This window comes from Mesoplodon bidens, assembly GCF_964165515.1.
Source record: "Mesoplodon bidens genome assembly, chromosome: 15".
Taxonomy (NCBI): domain Eukaryota; kingdom Metazoa; phylum Chordata; class Mammalia; order Artiodactyla; family Ziphiidae; genus Mesoplodon; species Mesoplodon bidens.
This window is the reverse complement of record NC_138171.1, coordinates 83,037,340-83,057,446: the sequence shown is the minus strand read 5'-3', so window position 1 is coordinate 83,057,446 and position 20,107 is coordinate 83,037,340.

Below are 20,107 nucleotides of genomic sequence, written 5' to 3'. Positions count from 1 at the left end.
GTGACCTGCGATGAGGTCCCCACCCCGGCCTCCTAAGGCCTTTGCCCTCTGTCGTTGGTCCAGGCCGGCCCAGCAGGCTTCTTTACTCCAGTTGTGTTTGCTAGGTGTGTGGAAGCCGCCAGACTGGCAGAGAGACTGAAAATATGCAGCGGGGAATAAGTCTGAGATGTCGCCCACGCCTGGGTGAAAGGTGACTTGCTCTCTCTAAGGCAGACTCTGGTGCATGCATTTCGGCTACTGATGTCGCACGTTTCTCAGGCCGAGCTGGCCCTGGGCTTCTCACACCAAGGTCCGGAAAGCAGCCTGAGCGTTTATTGTGTTAATTAATTAGAAGGTGGGCTGTGGATCCAGTGTGAGACTGTGCTTCCGTTTCTGAATCCTTGTAATAAAGAGAGTGTGTTTCTGGGTTAAAGAAGCCCTTCATTATGGGGAAAATGTGAGGGAATGTCATTTTTCATTTTTATGCTTTTAGTGTATTTTAGCAAATCTGAGGGTTAGTAATACCCCATTGCATAGGAAAAAGGCAAACCCCTCTCCCAGTCTGTTCTTGTGGGTCCCTGAGCTCTCGTGCTGCCCCCTAAGTGTCTTTCTGTAGACGGTTTACGATGTGAATGAGGACCTGGCCGTGTTCTCCTTCTGGATTCATTTCTGTGAATTTGGGACGGTAAGAAGCATGTCATTCTTACAGCTTTCTTTTTACCCTTTTCCATGAAATGGATCCTAGCAACAGCCAATCCACAGCCCACTTCTGTTTGCGTCTTCTCTGTGGATATGGAGGGGCTGCTGTGTGGCTCCTTTGATCCTTTGGTAATTTTATTCCTCATGAAACTCTGGTCTGCTGGGTGCACAGTCAAGTTCTCTCTCCCTCTGTCTCTCCCCTGCGCAGTCACGTGTGTGTGTGTGCATGCACACACACGCACACACATCCCTACCACCCCACAAAGCACAGGATATAACTACTGCAGGTGAAGCCCATTTAGTAAGCAGCCCACCCGAAAGGATTTTCTGGGTAGATGTTGCAGTCTGAGGTTCTTTTTAATATTGTATTTCTCCAGTTCTAACATGCACGGTCTTCACACTTCAACGTTTCTGAAATTTTGAAATAGGGATGCATCTTACTATCAATAGCTGCTGAGACTTGTTGAAATATGACAAGGGTTTTCCCTGAGTGTATCTTTATGTATGTGAGCAAATTTAAGTGAATATTGACTGCACAAAACAATAACAAAGTATTATAGCATTTAAATATATATATACTTAACATAATTATATATTTTTAAAATAATATTTTGTATATATTATATATATATGATTTTAAATAAGGGCAATAATAGTACCAAACTGGGAGACTGTAATCTGAATTAACGTGTTCTAAGGTTCTTGTATTTTCCAGAAAGTGGTAAAAGAACTAATTTATATTAAACCCAAATAACTTCAAATTTACTGTACCTTATTGGCTTGGATGCCAAAATTGTTGCTTCCTTTTTTGAAGAAAGTCATTTTTTTAATGTGGTTAAATGCACATTACATAAGATTTACCATTTTGACCATTTTTAGATATGCAGTTCAGTAATATTAAGTATATTCACATTGTTGTGCAATCATCACCCCCATCCATCTCCAGAACTTCTTCGTCATCCCGAATTGAACCTTATATCCATTAAATAATAATTCCTCTTCCACATCCCCCAGCCCCTGGTAACCACCATCCTGCTTTCTATCTCTATGAATTTGACCAGGAGGTACCTCCTAGAAGTGGAATCATACAATATTTGTCCTTTTGTATCTGACTTACTTCACTTAGCATCATGTTTTCAAGTTTCCTCCGTGTTGTAGCACATGTCAGAATTTCCTTCCTTTTTAAGGCTGAATAATATTCCATTGTATGAATGTATCACATTTTGCTTATCCTTCATCTGTTGATGGGCACGTGGGTTGCTTCCACCTTGTGCCTGTCGTGATTAATGCTCTTATGAACATAGTGTACAAATATCTCCTGGAGACCCTGCTCTCAGTTCTTTTGGGTGAATACCCACAGGTGGAATTGCTGGATCATATGCTAGTTCTCTGTTTAATTTTTGAGGAACCACCAAACTGTTTTCCATGGTGGCTGTACCGTTTTACACTCCTACCAGCAATGCACAAGGGTTCCAATTTCTCCACAATAAGTGATTTAAAAAATATTTTTGTGGTTATTGTGGCTAGGATAACAAAGGCACAGTAAAATATTAAGTAGTAGACAAAATTAGCAATGGAACTTCCAGACCTCTTACCTTGAGTCCTAACACATCAATCATACCCCCATCTTGATCCCCAGAGGCCACCTGTCCCTCTCGATAGCCATCACCACACCTGTACTGCTGGGTGCATCTGGTTTTTCCTTGCTCTGTTGGCTTTAGATTCTGTCCAGTGGACTCCCTGCTATGACAGGGGAGAATTTCGCTTACTGAAGGCTAGAATGAAGATCACTAATATTATTGCCCATCTCCTTCCACCTCCCCCAACCTTTCTGGTGTGTAATTTTAAGTTCTTCTGTCTGTTACTATTGTATCTGTAAATGGACGTGATTAAACCCCCACCTCCCATCTTCCTACCAGTCAGGAGGAGGCTGTGGGCAGCACGCTTGCCCACTCTTCTTCCCTCGTGCCATGTGCCATCCTGTGAGCTCGGCTGTTTCCTGAATTAACACTGGGGTGAGTGCGTCTCGCTTAGTGGCTGTGAGTCAGATCCTGAAATCAGGCCTCCTGGCTGTGACTCTGGCTCTGCTTGCAGGTGAGGGCAGGGTACTCAGCCTCTTGGTCCTTAGTTTCCACATTGATGGAATGAGGAGAAGGGTAATACCTACCTCAAGGGGTTATTTTGAAAATTAAACAGGATAATCCTTATAAAGATTTTAGCACAGTGCCTGGCATTTAGGAAATGCCCAGCACTTCTTGGCCAAAATGATGATGACAACTTGGTCAGGACTGGTAACCTTTAAAATCTGTTTTTTAATTACGTAGATTCCAAATGTTAAATTATTAAAGTTATCATCATGATTCTATAAATATTACTGACTGTAAACTCAAGTTGTAGTGATAAAATACTATTTCCTCTGTACTGGTTGCCAGTATCAAACCTCCTGTACCAGAAGAAGAAAGAGTCTTAGTGTCCAGGTCAAACGGGTTCTGCCCTTTTATGTTCCATAGCTGCCCAAAATAGTGAGAAATTTTGTTTTCTTTGTATTTAGACACATGGAACTCTTGTAGAGTTTTTCTGGTTGTGTGTTTCTCCTGCAGTTTCTAAATAACCTTGTTTTAACATTGAGGAAAGAACCCTGTGCCTTCTTCCAGCATCACTGGTGTCTTCTAGCACCGTGTTTGTTCTGTCTTTCCTGTTGTTGAGGAAACAACACAACAAACATAATTTGCCTTTGTGAAGCCCACAGATGTTTGTTATAAATTAAACAGATTGCTGCAAGAAAGCTGCTATACAGGGATTCCTTTTTATTCATTTCTGGATATTCACTGTTTCTTTTATCCCTGATTACCCACTTCTTTGGTTTTCACAATCACTTTTTTTTCTGGAGTAAATGTGTGAGGAACTTATTTAGAGAGGGCGTGTGCGAGGTAAATATTCTGAGTGCTGAAAATATTTACCATTGTTGTTTGGTTTCCTTTTTGTTTTTGCTCACACTTGAACGATTGCTTGCTGGGGTGCATAACTTAAAGTTTTTCTCCCGACTTTGAGGGCACGACCCCACTGTCATTCCAGCCTGTGTTGTTCTAATGGAAAGTCAGGTGTCAGCCTGTGTGCCTGTCCCCTCAGCCACCACCCGTGTCCCCTCGGATTCCAGGCTTCGGCCACCTCGTCCCTTCCTTCTTTCAGCTCTACTGTGGCTTTTCAATATTCTTTAAGTATTTGTTACTACTTTCTTTTCTAGTAAGATCTTTCTTATTCTTTTTTCTTTAATAGATCTTTATTGGAGTATAATTGCTTCACAGTACTGTGTTAGTTTCTGTTGCACAACAAAGCAAATCAGCGATATGTATACACATGTCCCCATATCCCCTCCCTCTTGAGCCTCCCTCCCATCCTCCCTATCCCACCCCTCTAGGTCATTGCAAGGCACTGAGCTGATCTCCCTGTGCTATGCTGCTGCTTCCCACCAGCCAACTATTTTACACTCGATAGTGTATATATGTCGATGCTACTCTCACTTTGCCCCAGCTTCGCCCTCCCACCCCATGTCCTCAAGTCCATTCTCTATGCCTACCTCTTTATTCCTGCCCTGCAACTAGGTTCATCAGTACCATTTTTTTAAGATTCCGTTTACATGCATTAGCATATATTTGTGGTATTTGTTTTTCTCCTTCTGACTTACTTCACTCTGTGTGACAGACTCTAGGTCCATCCACCTCACTACAAATAACTCAATTTCGTTTCTTTTTATGGCTGAGTAATATCCCATTGTATATATGTGCCACATCTTCTTTATCCATTCATCTGTCGATGGGCATTTAGGTTGCTTCCATGTCCTGGCTATTGTAAATAGAGCTGCAATGAACATTGCGGTACACGTCTCTTTTTGAATTATGGTTTTCTCAGGGTATATGCCCAGTAGTGGGATTGCTAAGTCATATGGTAGTTCTATTTTTAGTTTTTTAAGGAACCTCCATACTGTTTTCCATAGTGGTTGTATCCAATTTACATTCCCACCAACAGTGCAGGAGGGTTCCCTTTTCACCACACCCTTTCCAGTATTTATTGTTTGTAGATTTTTTGATGATGGCCATTCTGACCAGCATGAGGTGATACCTCATTGTAGTTTTGATTGCATTTCTCTAATAATTAGTGATGTTGAACATCTTTTCATGTGCCTCTTGGCCATCTGTATGTCTTCCTTGGTGAAATGTCTATTTAGGTCTTCTGCCCATTTTTTAACTGGATTGTTTGTTTTTTTGATATTGAGCTGCATGAGCTGTTTGTATACTTTGGAGATTAACCCTTTGTCTGTTGTTTCATTTGCAAATATTTTCTCCCATTCTGAGGGTTGTCTTTTCATCTTGTTTATGGTTTCCTTTGCTGTGCGAAAGCTTTTAAGTTTAATTAAGTCCCATTTTTTTATTTTTGGTTTTGTTTCCGTTACTCTAGAGGTGGGTCAAAAAAGGTCTCACTGTGGTTTATGTCAAAGAGTGTTTTTCCTGTGTTTTCCTCTAAGAGTTTTATAGTGTCTGGTCTTACATTTAAGTCTTTAACCCAGTTGGAGTTTATTTTTGTGTATGGTGTTAGGTAGTGCTCTAATTTCATTCTTTTACATGTAGCTGTCCAGTTTTCCCAGCACCACTTATTGAAGAGGCTGTCTTTTTTCCATTGTATGTTCTTGCCTCCTTTGTCGTAAATTAGGTGCCCATATGTGCATGGGTTTATCTCTGGGCATTCTATCCTGTACCATTGATCTATATTTCTAGGTGTTTTTTTTGTTTTTTTGCTGTACGCGGGCCTCTCACTGTTGTGGCCTCTCCCGTTGCAGAGCACAGGCTCCGGATGCACAGGCCCAGTGGCCATGGTTCACGGGCCCAGCTGCTCTGTGGCATGTGGGATCTTCCCAGACCGGGGCACGACCCCGTGTCCCCTGCATCGGCAGGCGGACTCTCAACCACTGCGCCACCAGGGAAGCCCTATATTTCTGTTTTTGCGCCAGTAATACTGTCTTAATTACTGTAACTTTGTGGTATACTGTGAAGTTGGGGAGCCTGATTCCTCCAACTCCGTTTTTCTTTCTCAAGATTGCTTTGGCTATTTGGGGTCTTTTGTGTTTCCATACAAATTGTAAGATTTTTTGTTCTAATTCTTTGAAGAATGCCATTGGTAGTTTGATAGGGATTGCATTGAATCTGTAGATTGCTTTGGATAGTATAGTCATTTTCACAATATTGATTCTTCCAATCCAAGAACATGGTATATTTCTCCATCTGTTTATGTCATCTTTGATTTCTTTCATCAGTGTTTTACAGTTTTCTGAGTACAACTCTTTCGCCTCCTTAGGCAGCTTTATTCCTAGGTATTTTATTCTTTTTGTTGCAGTGGTAAATGGGAGTGTTTCCTTAATTTCTCTTTCTGATTTTTCGTTGTTAGTGTATAGGAATGCCAGAGATTTCTGTGCATTAATTTTGTATCCTGAAAACTTACCAAATTCATTGATTAGTTCTAGTAGTTTTCTGGTGGCATCTTTAGGATTTTCTATGTATAGTATCATGTCATTGGCAAACAGTGACAGTTTTACTTCTTCTTTTCCAATTTGTATTCATTTTATTTCTTTTTCTTCTCTGATTGCTGTGGCTAAGACTTCCAAAACTGTGTGGAATAAGAGTGGCAACAATGGACATCCTTGTCTTCTTCCTGATCTTAGTGGAAATGCTTTCAGTTTTTCACCACTGAGTATGATGCTTGCTGTGGGTTTGTCATATATGGCCTTTATTATGTTGAGGTAGGTTCCCTCTATGCCTACTTTCTGGAGGGTTTTTATCATAAATGGGTGTTGAATCTTGTCAACAGCTTTTTCTGCATCTATTGAGATGATCATATGGTTTTTATTCCTTAATATGTTAATGTGGTGTATCACATTGATTGATTTGCATATATTGAAGAATTCTTGCATCCCTGGAGTAAATCCCACTTGATCATGGTGTATGATCCTTTTAATGTGTTGTTGGATTCTGTTTGCTAGTATTTTGTTCAGGATTTTTGCATCTATGTTCATCAGTGATATTGGTCTATAATTTTCTTTTTTGTGATATCTTTTTCTGGTTTTGGTATCAGGGTGATGGTGGCTTCATAGAATGAATTTGGGAGTGTTTCTGTCTCTGCAACTTTTTGGAAGAATTTGAGAAGGATCAATGTTAGCTCTTCTCTAAATGTTTGATAGAATTCACCTGTGAAGCCATCTGGTCCTGGACTTTTGTTTGTTGGAAGATTTTTAATTACACTTTCAATTTCATTACTTGTGATAGGTCTGTTTGTAGTTTCTAATTTTTCCTGGTTCAGTCTTGGAAAATTGTACCTTTCCAAGAATTTGTCCGTTTCTTTGTGGTTGTCCATTTCTTTGTGGTTGTCCATTTTATTGGCATATAGTTGTTTATAGTAGTCTCTTATAATTGTTTGTATTTCTGCAGTGTCAGTTGTGATTTCTCCTTTTTCGTTTCTAATTATATTGATGTGCATTTTCTCCCTTTTTTACTTGATGAGTCTGGCTAAGGGTTTATCAATTTTGTTTATCTTCTCAAAGAACCAGCTTTTAGTTTTATTGATCTTTGCTATTGTTTTCTTCATTTCTATTTCATTCTGCTCTGATCTTCATGATTTCTTTGCTTCTGCTGACTTTGGGTTTTCTTTGTTCTTCTTTCTCTAGTTGATTTAAGTGTAGGGTTAGATTGTTTGAGATTTTTCTTGTTTCTTGAGGTGAGATTGAATTGCTATAAACGTCCCTCTTAGAACTGCTTTTGCTGCATCCCATAGGTTTTGGGTCATCGTGTTTTCATTGTTATTTGTTTCTATGTGTTCTTTTATTTCTTCAGTGATCTCTTGGTTATTTAATATCACACTCTTTAGCCTCCATGTATTTGTGCTTTTTACAGGTTTTTTTCCTGTAATTGATTTCCAATCTCATAATGTTTTGGTCAGAAAACATGCTTGATACAATTTCAATTTTCTTAAACTTTCTGAGGCTTGATTTGTAACCCAAGATGTGATCTATCCTGGAGAATGTTCCATATGCACTTGAGAAGAATGTGTATTCTGCCACTTTTGGGTAGAGTGATCTATAAATATCAATTAGATCTATCTGGTCTATTGTGTCATTTAAAGCTTGTGTTACCTTATTTACTTTCTGTTTGGATAATCTGTCCATTGGTGTAAGTGGGATGTTAAAGTCCCCTATTATTATTGTGTTACCGTCAATTTCTCCTTTCTTGGTTGTTAGCATTTGCCTTATGTATTGTGGTGCTCCTTTTATGGGTGCATAAACATTTTTAATTGTTATATCTTTTTCTTGGATTGACCCTTTGATCATTATGTAGTGTCCCTCCTTATCTCTTGTAACAGTCTTTATTTTAAAATCTATTTTATCTGATATGAGTATTGCTACTCCAGCTTTCTTTTTATTTCCATTTGCATGGAATAACTTTTTCCATTTCTTCACTTTCAGTCTGTATGTGTCCCTAGGTCTGAAGTGGGTCTCTTGCAGACAGCATATATATGGATCTTGTTTTTGTATCCATTCAGCCAGTCTGTCTCTTTTGGTTGGAGCATTTAATCCATTTACATTCAAGGTTATTATCAATATGTATGTTCCTATTACCATTTTCTTAACTGTTTTGTGTTTGTTTTTGTGGGTTCTTTTCTTCTCTTGTGTTTCCCGCTTAGAGAAGTTTCTTTAGCATTTGTTATAAAGCTGGTTTGGTGGTGCTGAATTCTCTTAGCTTTTGCTTGTCTGAAAATCTGTTGCCTTCTCCATCGAATCTGAATGAGATCCTTGCTGGGTAGAGTAATCTTGGTTGTAGGTTTTTCTCTTTCATCATTTTAAGTATATCCTGCCACTCTGGATACTTCTGGAAACCTCTGGCCTTCAGAGTTTCCACTGAAAAATCAGCTGATAAGCTTATGGGGATTCCTTTGTATGTTATTTTTTGTTTTTCCCTTGCTGCTTTTAATATTTTTTCTTTGAATTTAATTTTTGTTAGTTTGATTAATATGTGTCTTGGTGTGTTTTTCCTAGGGTTTATCCTGTATGAGGCTCTCTGTGCTTCCTGGACTTGAATGACTATTTCCTTTCCCATGTTAGGGAAGTTTTCAGCTATAACCTCTTCAAATATTTTCTCAGACCCTTTCTTTTTCTCTTCTTCTGGCACCCCTATAATTTGAATGTTGGTGCATTTAATGTTGTCCCAGAGGTCTCTGAGATTGTCCTCAATTTTCATTCTTTTTTCTTTATTCTGCTCCTTGGCAGTTATTTCCACCATTTTATCTTCCAGCTCACTTATTCATTCTTCTGCCTCGGTTATTCTGTTATTGATTCCTTCTAATGTATTTTTCATTTTAGTTATTGTGTTGTTCATCTCTGTTTGTTTGTTCTTTAGTTCTTCTAGATCTTTGTTAAACATTTCTTGTATTTTCTCAAACCATGCTTCCATTCTATTTCCAAGATTCTGGATCATCTTTACTATCATTACTCTGAATTCGTTTTCAGGTAGTTGCCTATTTCCTCTTCATTTATTTAGTCTTGTATGTTTTTACCTTGTTCCTTCATCTGTGACATATTTTTTTGCCGTCTTTTGTTTTTTTTTTTAATCAGTGGTATTGTGTTTCTGTCTTACTGGTTGTTTGGTCTGAGGCTTCCAACATTGGAGTTTATAGGCTATTGGGTAGAACTGTGTCTTGGTGCTGAGATAAGGAACTCCGTGAGACCTCACTCCAATGGATATTCCTTTGGGTCTGAGGTTGTCTGTTAGTCCAGTGGTTCCGACTCGGAGCTCCCACTGCAGGAGCTTTGGCCCGACCCCAGGCTCAAGAACCAAGATCCCACAAGCTGTGTATGGCAGCAAAAAAAAAAGAACAATAACAAAGTAAAAAATAAAATTAGACTAGGAGACTATAAGATATGTTAGAAAGAATGTAAAAATAAAAATATAGATGAATAAACTGGAAGGTACATCAGTACCACAATATAATAAAGAAGAGGAGGGAAAAGGAGGGGGAAAGGCCTTGACTGTGGATGGCAGGGCCTAAGCAAGGGCAAGATTTGGGCGGTGGGCAGGGCCAATTCTCAGGACCCATAGCACTGGAAAAGCCCCTGGGGGCTGTAGGGGGTTGGACTTGGGCTCACGGAACAGAAGGGGCCCAGGCGTGCCCCCCACCCCAGGTATCAGAGGGCAGGGGACCTCACCTGGGAGCACAGCAGGCTTCCTGGGCTTGAGTGGGTGGGGCAATCACCCTCCACTCCTCTCCCACTCCTCCCAGAGGGCCCCTCCTGCCTGCCTCTCCTGATCTCCCCAGCCTCTCTCCTATGCCCCCAGGACCTACATGGCCTGGATGGGGCTTTGGAGGTGGGGTACCCCCTTGGGAGCTCAGCAGGCTCCCGACCCCAGTGGGCCAGGTGATCGCCCTCTGCTCCTCTCCCGCTTTTCCTGGAGAGTCCCTCCTGCCTGCCTCTCCTGATCCTGTCTGGCGTCCACTTCTCCTCCCCACTCAGTCCCACTATGTCCTACCAGTTCACTTTGGGGTTCCTCCTGTCTCCTTGGGCATCAGGGTCCCCCACCAGTGGCCAGTAGGCACCCTAGGTGTGGGGAGAGGCTAACTCCACGTCTTCCCACACCTCCATCTTGACTCTACCTCTCAGTAGTATTTTAATGAGGTCTCCATCCAGAGTCAGAAGCCCAGCTTGGTCATGGGCACCCAGCCTCTCATCAGGGCCACCAGAGGGTTTTCCAAAGAACAGACTTTGGCTTTGCTGGTTCCCTGTGTTGTGCCTCTGCTTTCTATTTCACTATTTCTGCTCTTATCTTTATTACCTTATTATTATCTTAGTATTATCTTTAATACCTGTCACATGTATTCTTTCCCTTTGTTATTATTTTGACTAATTTATTATTTGGATGTTGACTTATTATGTTTCAGCCTTTATTTTCCTAATATATGCATTTAAGGCTATCTCTTTTCCTCTAAGTATCTCTTCACCTGCATCCTTAGGTTTTGATATGTAGTTTGTTTTATTTTTTATTTATTTATCTTTTTTTTTTTTTTTTTTTTTGGCTGCGTTGGGTCTTCGTTGCTGCACACAGCTCTCTCTAGTTGCAGTGAGTGGGGGCTACTCTTTGTTGAGGTGCACAGGCTTCTCAGTGTCGTGGCGTCTCTTGTTGCAGAGCACAGGCTCTAGGCTGCGTGGGCTTCAGTAGTTGTGGCACGCAGGCTCAGTAGTTATGGCACGCAGGCTCTAGAGCACAGGCTCAGTAGTTGTGGCACACGGGCTTAGTTGCTCCATGGCATGTGGGATATCCCACTTCCCGGGCCAGGGATCGAACCCGTGTCCCCTGCATTGGCAGGTGGATTCTTAACCACTGCGCCACCAGGGAAGCCCCCAGGGAAGCCCCCAGGGAAACCCCCATGTACTTTGTTTTAATATGTAGTTTTTTCACTGTGATTCAGTTCTAAATAAATTTATATTTTGTTATAATTCTTCTTTGGTCCAATGGTTCTTAAGAAAGTATTTCTTTTTTCTTCACTACCAAATGAGAGTGATTTTTACTAAATGTATTAACTGCTATATCAATGGTGTTGTGGCTAGAGAACATGGTCTATAAGATACTAATTATGTGAAATGTGTTGGTACTTCATGGCTTAGTACTTGATCTACTTTTGAAAGGGAGGGAGGAATGGATGGAGGGAGGGAAGGAAGGAAAACTAAGGAGAAACAGAGAAAAAAAATACATGTGCCTAGAAGAATCTATTCTTTAATTTCTGGATGCAGAGTTTTATATATGCTCATTGCTTAAAATTGCTACCGTTGCTTTTTGAATACTCCATGTCTTTCTTATTTTTGGTCTATTTCTTAACATAATTTAGAGAGTGTTTTGAAGTCTCTTGCTCTGGTGGTGAACATATCCCATTATCCCTGTAATTCTACCAATTTCGCTTTGTAGATTATGGTATGAATTGATTGTGTGCACAGAAGTTGATCATTGAGCCTGGTGAGTTGAACTTCTTACTATGTATTATCTATGTTGCTATGTAGTGGCATTTCCTACTCCTTGGTGTCTACTTTGTTTTAGATTCACTAAACTGTGCCAGGTTTATTTTTTGCTTAGGATTTTTCTTGTATACATGTTTTTCATCCTTTTGCTTTCAGTACTTCCACGTCCTTATGCTTTAGGTGTGTCTCTTATAAATAACATATGTCTGGATACTGTTTTGTTTATTTATTTATTTTTAAAGAGACAATTTTACTTCTTTATTTCCATTCTTTTTTTTTTTTTTTTGGTTGCATTGGGTCTTTGTTGTTGCACACAGGCTTTTTCTAGCAGTGGTGAGCAGGGGCTACTGTTAGTTGCAGTGTGTGGGCTTCTCATTGCAGTGGCTCCTCTCTCTGTGGAGCACGGGCTCTAGGCGCGTGGGCTTCAGTAGTTGTGACACACAGACTTAGTTGCTCCATGGCATATGGGATCTTCCCAGACCAGGGCTCAAACCCATGTCCCCTGCATTGGGAGGCAGACTCCTAACCACTGTGCCACCAGGGAAGCCCTGGAGACTATTTTAAACCCTGAGTAAAAATCCATTTTAACTGGCATTTTCAACTAATTAATGCCCATTGTGAATGCTGATATATTTTCACTAGTTACCTCAATTTTCTATTTTTATTTTTGTCCTGCTCTATTTTTTTCAGTCTTACTCACTTTTTCTCTCTCCCGATTTGAAATGTGTATACTATTTTTATTCATTTGGTAGCTATCCTTGAAATTTACCCAGGCATATTTAACCTAAGTCTAAAACTGAATAATTTAAGACATTTCTGCAACATTGAAAGGTTCTTAGTATCACCCACCTCCTGATTTACATACTATTGCTTTCCAGTGTTTAAATTTTTTAGATGAACCTCACAGTTCAGGGGCAGGGGTCGTATATCCTCATTATTTGTTTGGATTCACAAATGTGATGTTGGTTTCTCTGTTCACCAGTCCTTGCCTCTCAAGCTACCTGCCAGCATCGTTTCTCTTCCTCCTGAAGTGCGTCCTTTAGAATTTTTTTTTGGCTTAAGTCTCTTCATTTCTTGATCTGTCTTATCTCACTTTGTTCTTGAAAGACGATTTTCTTGCATACAGTTAAAGTTGGCAGCTACTTTTGATACACTGAAGCTCTCAGCCCATCTCTGTTACCTGATGTCGGTTGTCATTCGGATGTTTGTTGCTGAGCAAATTATCTGCGCTTTTCCTGCAACTGCTTTTAAGGTCTCCTTGAAGTTCACATTTATCAGTTTGACTACAGCATGTCTGTGTGGCATTTCCTGTGTTTATCTGCCCTTTCTTCTCTCTTTCTGGAACTCCTACTAGAAGTGGTTGAACCTTCTTATTCTGCACTCCACACTCTTAACCAACATTTTCTATTTTCTATCATCTCTTTTTCTTTTAATGATGCATTCTGGGTATTTTCTCAGATTCATCTTCTAGTTGTTGGTTTTTTTTTCAGCTGCATCTATTTTGCTATTTTAATTCTTCTGTTGTGTTTTTCTAACACATTAAATATTTTCACTTTTTAAAATTCAAGCTATTTTTTTTCTGTTTATTTCTGATAGTCTCCTGTGACTTGCTCATCTTTAAATATTTCTATTTCTTTCATAAATATTTCACAAATTTTATAACTCTACATTTCTACAAATATTTCTGTAAATATTTTATAAACAATTGTTCTATCTTCCTACTATTCCAATATCTGAAGTCCTTGATCGTCCAAAGTGTTTTTTTTTTTTTTCCTATTGATTCTCACTCACAGGGACATGCAGTCTTTGTGTATCGGGAACTTTAATTGTCAGCTCATTGCTTGATCTTATTATGTGCTTAAATTTGGGGGGCTTTCAACCTTAGAGTTTTTATTCTGTGGCCAGGGGTCATCACTTACTTGATGCTATGTCAGAATCTACAGAACAGTGGGTCTCAAAGTGTGGTCCGTGGATCTGCATCCCCATACCACTGAATGAGAAACTCTGCTGGGGGCCTGGGAATCTGTGCTTGGACAAGGCCTCCAGGTGACTGTAGTGTGTGCTTACACTGAGACCACTTCCATCAAGAGTCTTAGCCGAGAATAGGGGTCCAGTATCAACTTCATCATCTTGTTTCTCTACCAAGGCTGTATATATAACTCACTCTCATTGTTGCATTTGTCATCCTAAATCAGTGCAACTCTGTCCATCCAGTAGTTCTTTACGGAATGGCAGTGATCTTTGGTGATTTTGCTTCACAACCAGTACGTCTCCAAGTGTGTTCTAATCCTGGGTTTTATTTTGTAGTAAGAGAATCCCTTGGAGCAGCTTGTCAACTTTAATGCCAGAACGGACAGTCTGTCCATTGAGGTTTTAATTTCAAAAAATGTAATTTTTTTTACTTTTAAAGTTCTAAGTCCTGCATTTTCAAACACAGTAAGCATGTTTATTCTACACCTTGTATCTGATATCAATACCTGCAGCCAGTGTGATCCTGGTCGTGCAGCGTTTGCTTGCCCTTGCTGACTGGCGCTTATTTCCTCAAGTGCTTCATCCCAGACTCAGGTTCCAGAGCATGATCTATGAACATTTTCTGAGACCCGTCTTTAGCACATTCTTCCAGAAGGGATTTTCATTTGCTTCTGCCAAGAATCGGGGAAGGCTCGGGGGGAAGTTCCCAGCCTGAGACACTCCAAGCTGAGTATTCGAGGCACACGGAGGGTGAGGACTCGGGGTGTGAGTGCAGGCTTGGGGCTGCAGGTTCACCCACAAGATCTCAGGGACAAGAATACTTACTTGCAAGGCTTCTGTCTCTCTCACTCACTGGTGGGGAAGAATATTCTTGCTTGATCCTGTGTCCTCATTCACAGCCTTTTCACGGGATTCTTTGACCACGTGGGTGGCCTCCACACCTCCGAACCATAGAGTGTTATGGGGGGCGGGGGTGGGGTGTCATTGCTGTTGATGGTGATGGTAGTGGCAACATCACTTGTGCTGATGGTGGTGGTGTTAGCAGTGGTGGTGGCGGCATGGGAGGGGTTATGGTCAGGAATCAGTCAGCTTTTCCTGTGAAGAGCCAGATAGTAAATACTTTAGGCTTTGCAGACCATATGGCCTCTTATTAAAGATGCTCAACTCTTCTCTTTTAGTGCAGAACAGCCAGAGGCATATGTGAATGAATGGATGTGGATGGGGTTCAATAAAACTGTATTTATGGACACTGACTTTTGAACTTCTTAGTTTTCATGTATCATGGAATATAATTCTTATCTTCAATCATTTTAAAATGTAAAAATCTTTCTTAGCTTGTGGGCTGGATTTGTCCTGTGGGCTATAGTTTGCTATTTCCTGGTGGTGGTGGTGGTGGTAGTGATGTGATGATGAGGAATGTGATGATGAGGGTAGAGATGGTGATGATAGGAATGTTGGTGATGAGGGTGCTGGTGGTGATGGTGGAGACGATGGAGATGGTGGTGATGGTGATGGTGGTGATGGTGGAGATGGTGGAGATGGTGGTGATGGTGGAGATGGTGGTGATGGTGATGGTGGTGATGGTGGAGATGATGGTGGAGATGGTGGAGATGGTGGAGATGGTGGGGATGGTGGAGATGGTGGAGATGGTGGTGAAGGTGGTGGTGATGAAAACCTGGACGCTGTGAAGGTGGACATGGAGGTGCTATTGGAGTGGAAGGCTCTTCTCAGGACATCTTTAAGACTGAGATGGAGACCCACAAAGCTAAAGGAAGTTGACACAACTTTCACAGGCAGCAGAGGCCCTGATACGCAGGTTTTCTCACTTCCGATACCACAGCATTTCCTCTCCACGTTCATGAATCAGACTCAGATCCCTGCACTCTTCCCAGAGGTGCTGTGACAGAGACTGGCTCCTGGCAGGAGTCTGAATCGGCTGTGTGAGCAGGAAGTCCCAGGACACCAGAAGTGATGAGTTGGCGTGATACAGCATTTTGCAATTGTTACATGCCATTGAAACGTTAAATAACAATAACTGATCTGGTTCTGAATGCTTCATTAACTATCTCCAGTGCCAAATCACAGGCTTTTCTGTGTGTTTGTGTTAAAGGCAAATTTTAATTGTTTTAATAAGGATTCACAAGCAGATCTCTTCTCTCGACACTTGGGCATTGGTGGGAACACATCTATTATTTGCTTAGCAGGAGGGAAGTATTGCTGTTGACACAAAAGGCATCTGACAGTGTTGGGGTTTAGGGAAGACCCCGCACCTGGTGCGCTCCTGACGTTTGCTGATTGAGCCACATGAGGGCGGATTGTGTGAGGAACAGTCCAGGCCTGTCACATGTCCCCAATGTCGCACTAAACGAGTCTGTTAATTAGTTTCATTTTCCCCATCAGCTGCCTAGCTACTTTGCTCTATTCTCTTTTGACTCAGAGATGCTGCTCTAAAGGTGGTTTTAGGTGTTAAATGTGACTGTTGCTGCACAAGATCTTTGGCACATAAGGGTCTTAATTAGCCACAGAAGCACGGACTTCAGGTACTACTTTGTGAAATTCCTCCCCCTCAACACACACACACATAAACAAGCCCAGCAGTGCAGATCCTCATGTCTTCCTGTGGAGGTGGGGGTGGGATGAGTGAGGGGGTGGGGCAGGAGGCAGATTTTTTTCAAAATCTAGAATTGTTCACAGGCTCAGAGAAAAGGACAACTCATAGGAAGAAGGCTTAGTCCTTCATTTGGCTTTACTTTGTTGCTCATACCTGTGTTTGGGAATTATTACACTTACAACGCTGCTTCCCAAAACTTTCTTTTGATTATTTCCTAGTTATTTCCTCAGAGCAGAGCATCTATGAAACATTAGAAACAAGGTTGAGAAAAACACAACCTGGAATGTATAATCCCAGTTTCTACACAGAGAGGTCCATGTATAATTCTGCCGTGTTCATAATAGAGGATGCTGGTGGAGCATGTGTGTCGCGGGGCGAGATGCAGACGGAGCTCAGTATCGCTCAGACCCTGTTTCTGGTGCGGGAGACGGGGCTGAGGCTGCAGCCTGGGCTGCCTTGTTCTGAAGCACCTGCTGTATTTCTGCATCTCCGACAGAAAGTCGGAGCTTCCTGTCCAGTGGGGAGACAGGCCCAGCCCGTGGTGTTCCCTCCATCAGCAGGTTGCGTGGCCTGCCTGCCTGTGGGCTTTCTCTGGTCCAGCTGATGCAGGGGAGACCCCACCTCTGCTCGCTCCACACCTGTGGTTATCTGTCACTCTGTGTTCTGGGCTGTATGTGAAATGCCTTTCCCGTACTCCAGAGGCACAGGCTGAGGGCTTGTTTTGCTTTGTTCTGTTTTGAAGACAGTTTTATTCTATGTATTTGCCAGAAAAGGAAAGCTCAATTTTATCAACTGCTCAACAAGAGAGATGCAGTCATAATTAATCCAGTATCACATAGTATCTCAGTGAGAACACCCCCCCACCCCCAAACAAAATGCCATGCAGCCACACAACAGATGACCACTCGGCCATGGAAGGAAGGAAGCACTGACATGTACACACACGATACACCTTGAACACATGACACTCAGTGAGAGAAGCCCGTCAAGGAGACCAAGTGTGTGATTCTATTTATGTGAAACGTCCACAGTCATCAAATCATAGACACAGGACTTCCCTGGTGGCACAGTGGTTAAGAATCCGCCTGCCAATGCAGGGGACACGGGTTCAAGCCCTGGTCTGGGAAGATCCCACATACCGTGGAGCAACTAAGCCCACGTGCCACAACTACTGAGCCTGCACTCTAGAGCCCTTGAGCCACAACTACTGAGCCCATGTGCTACAGCTACTGAAGCCCGTATGCCTAGAGCCCGTGCTCTGCAACAAAAGAAGCCACCACAATGAGAAGCTCAAGCACCACAATGAAGAATAGCCCCTGCTCACCGCAACTGGAGAAAGCCTGCGCGCAGCAATGAAGACCCAACACAGCCAAAAGTAAATTAAAAAGAAAAAAAAAAATCCGTAGACACAGCAGGCAGACTGGTGGTTGCCAGGGGCCAGGAAAGGGGGCAGTGGCTGCTTGCTGTGTAGGAAGTGATGAAAATATTCTGGGATTAGATAGGCGTGAAGGTTGCACAACTCTGTGGATATGCTTCTCCAGCTTTCTGGGTGACACGTGGGTGTCACTCCAGCTGAGCAAGGAGACAGTACACCTTGGAGTCAGACGTACCTGGTTCAAATCTCACCTGTTCCTCTTCCTGGCTGGAGCATCTTTTCCGTTTCTATTTAGATCAGCAGCTGTGATGACTTTGGACCTTGTAGAATTTGAAAGCCACCACCTGAGACATGGCCCCAGGCTGAATCTTTGAGGCCGCTGGGGGCATTCATTTTCTTGGTGAAGAGTCAGTGAGTCGGGGTCTCACTCTGGACCTCAGAGGTCAGGAAGCCTAGTTGTTTCCCAGCTCATTGTGAGAGAATCTTTTAGGGTCAGCTTAAATGATCCCACTTTCTGAGACTGCCCTACGGAACCGACAGCCAGTTTATCAGATGGCAGTGAGCACGCCTCCTCCCCACACGCCCTGGCCCCATAACAAGGCAGCTTATGCATTTACAGAGAGAATTAACTGACTCCCAGGCTGCTTTTACTTTCTGCTTTAAAATGTGCTCATCCGAGCCAACGTGTTACCCTTCAACCTGGCTGGCTCTTTGGGGTGGCCTCTGTTTGGGACGGGAGGGAAACATGTCCCCTCTTCTCCAGGTCCTGACAAGGGGAGCGAGCTGAGGTCATTAGGTGACATGGAGATGAGGTCTGGGGACACACGAGGTATCTCGCTGGTTTCTTGTCTGTGCAATAGCAGGGGAGGTACCTCACGGGCCTGGAGGACAAGAGCCTGGTGCATTGGGTTCCTTCCCCAAGAAGCAGGCCCAGGACAGGGATTTGGGGGGCACAGCAGTAGCGGAATAGGGAAGTGAGACGGGGCGCGACAGGCAGCAAAGCAGGCTCTGGGCACCAGGGTGCCAGCCTGTGGGATGGTGTGCAGGACCCTCCCACTCAGGGACAGAGATGCTGGGCATTTGTCCATCTGCCATTGGCTGGAGCTACACCAGGGCCTTAACCCCTCTGACCTGGCCTGTGTGAGCCAAGACAGCGCCATTGGGATGGTGGCAGCCAGGGCCTGGGGTGGGGTACCTGTGAGTCCGCCCACCCGGGAAATGTGGGTTCATCACCATCCCCAATTTTCCCAGATCAATCCCCCACCGTTTCCCACCTTGGCAAATAGCACCTCTGTCCACCAGGGCTTGGGGCAGGAGTAGGGAGTGGGGGGTGCTTCACCCTCACATTCTCCATGCCCCCCTTTATGCATATTCAAGGAGCCCCGGGCCTGCCGACCCTGCCCCCTGACACCTTCTGGGGTGCACTTTGTCCATCCGTGCCCCGTCCTGAGGTCCAGCTGCCCGGACCGTGGCCGGGATCCCTGCCTCCAGCTTCTCAGATGCCCACCCGGGCCCCTCCTCTCCAGCCCACCCCTCGCTGCACCCCAGGGCTGTCAGGATGCACTTCCCACACTCTCGTCTCCCCAGCCCTCTCTCCATCCAGTAGCTTGTTCCCTGCCTCCTCGTTCTCCTAGCCTGTCCCCTCAGCCTGGAACATGTCCCCTCGGCCTTGGCCCCCAACTCTGGCCCCAGCTTCACATCTCCCCTAAGTGACATCTGCACAGGAGACTCTTTCTGAATCCCCAGACCCAGGTACTGTGTTCATTCCCTCCAGGCCGGCTTCACCTGGTCTGGAGCCCCGGGCTTACTTCCATGCTTGTTCAAAGACCATCTTCCCCTGTGCTGTGTGCAGCGCCCAGACCAGATGGCCTTCTGGCCCCCCCACAGCTCCACCCCCCACCCAGCACACTGCCCGCTCACCGTCGGTGCCCACCAAGAGCCTCTCGGTGGATGCACGGAAGTGCCCCTGCATGCTCGCCTCGCCAGGTACTAGGTGCTAGATTCCTGCCAACTTGCTTCCTCCCCTGGTTTGGGGGGCAAGAGTTCAAATTTCCTATTTTGAAACTTTTATAGGTGATGTTGCATTGGGGATTAAGGCCACCTCTGCTCAGGCCGCCGTCCACTCTGGACACTGGCTTTTGTCCTCTGGGAGCCTGACTCCCCACCCCCGGGATAGTTTCCATTTGTACTGAGAGGGGATCGTCACTGAGGTTGGGGGGCATTTGCTGGTCCAGGTTTAGAAAGCCTTCGACGGGCAGAGTCATAGGAAAACAGTGCTTCTATTATCTTTAGGCATTATTATCTTTCATTAAAATAGGAATGAGGTGGGAGTCATTGCCTGGATTAAGCCGGATCATGGACATTTGCTGCTCTTTCCCACCGGCGTCTGTGCAGACACCTGGGTGGGAACAGAATGGTAGGTCAT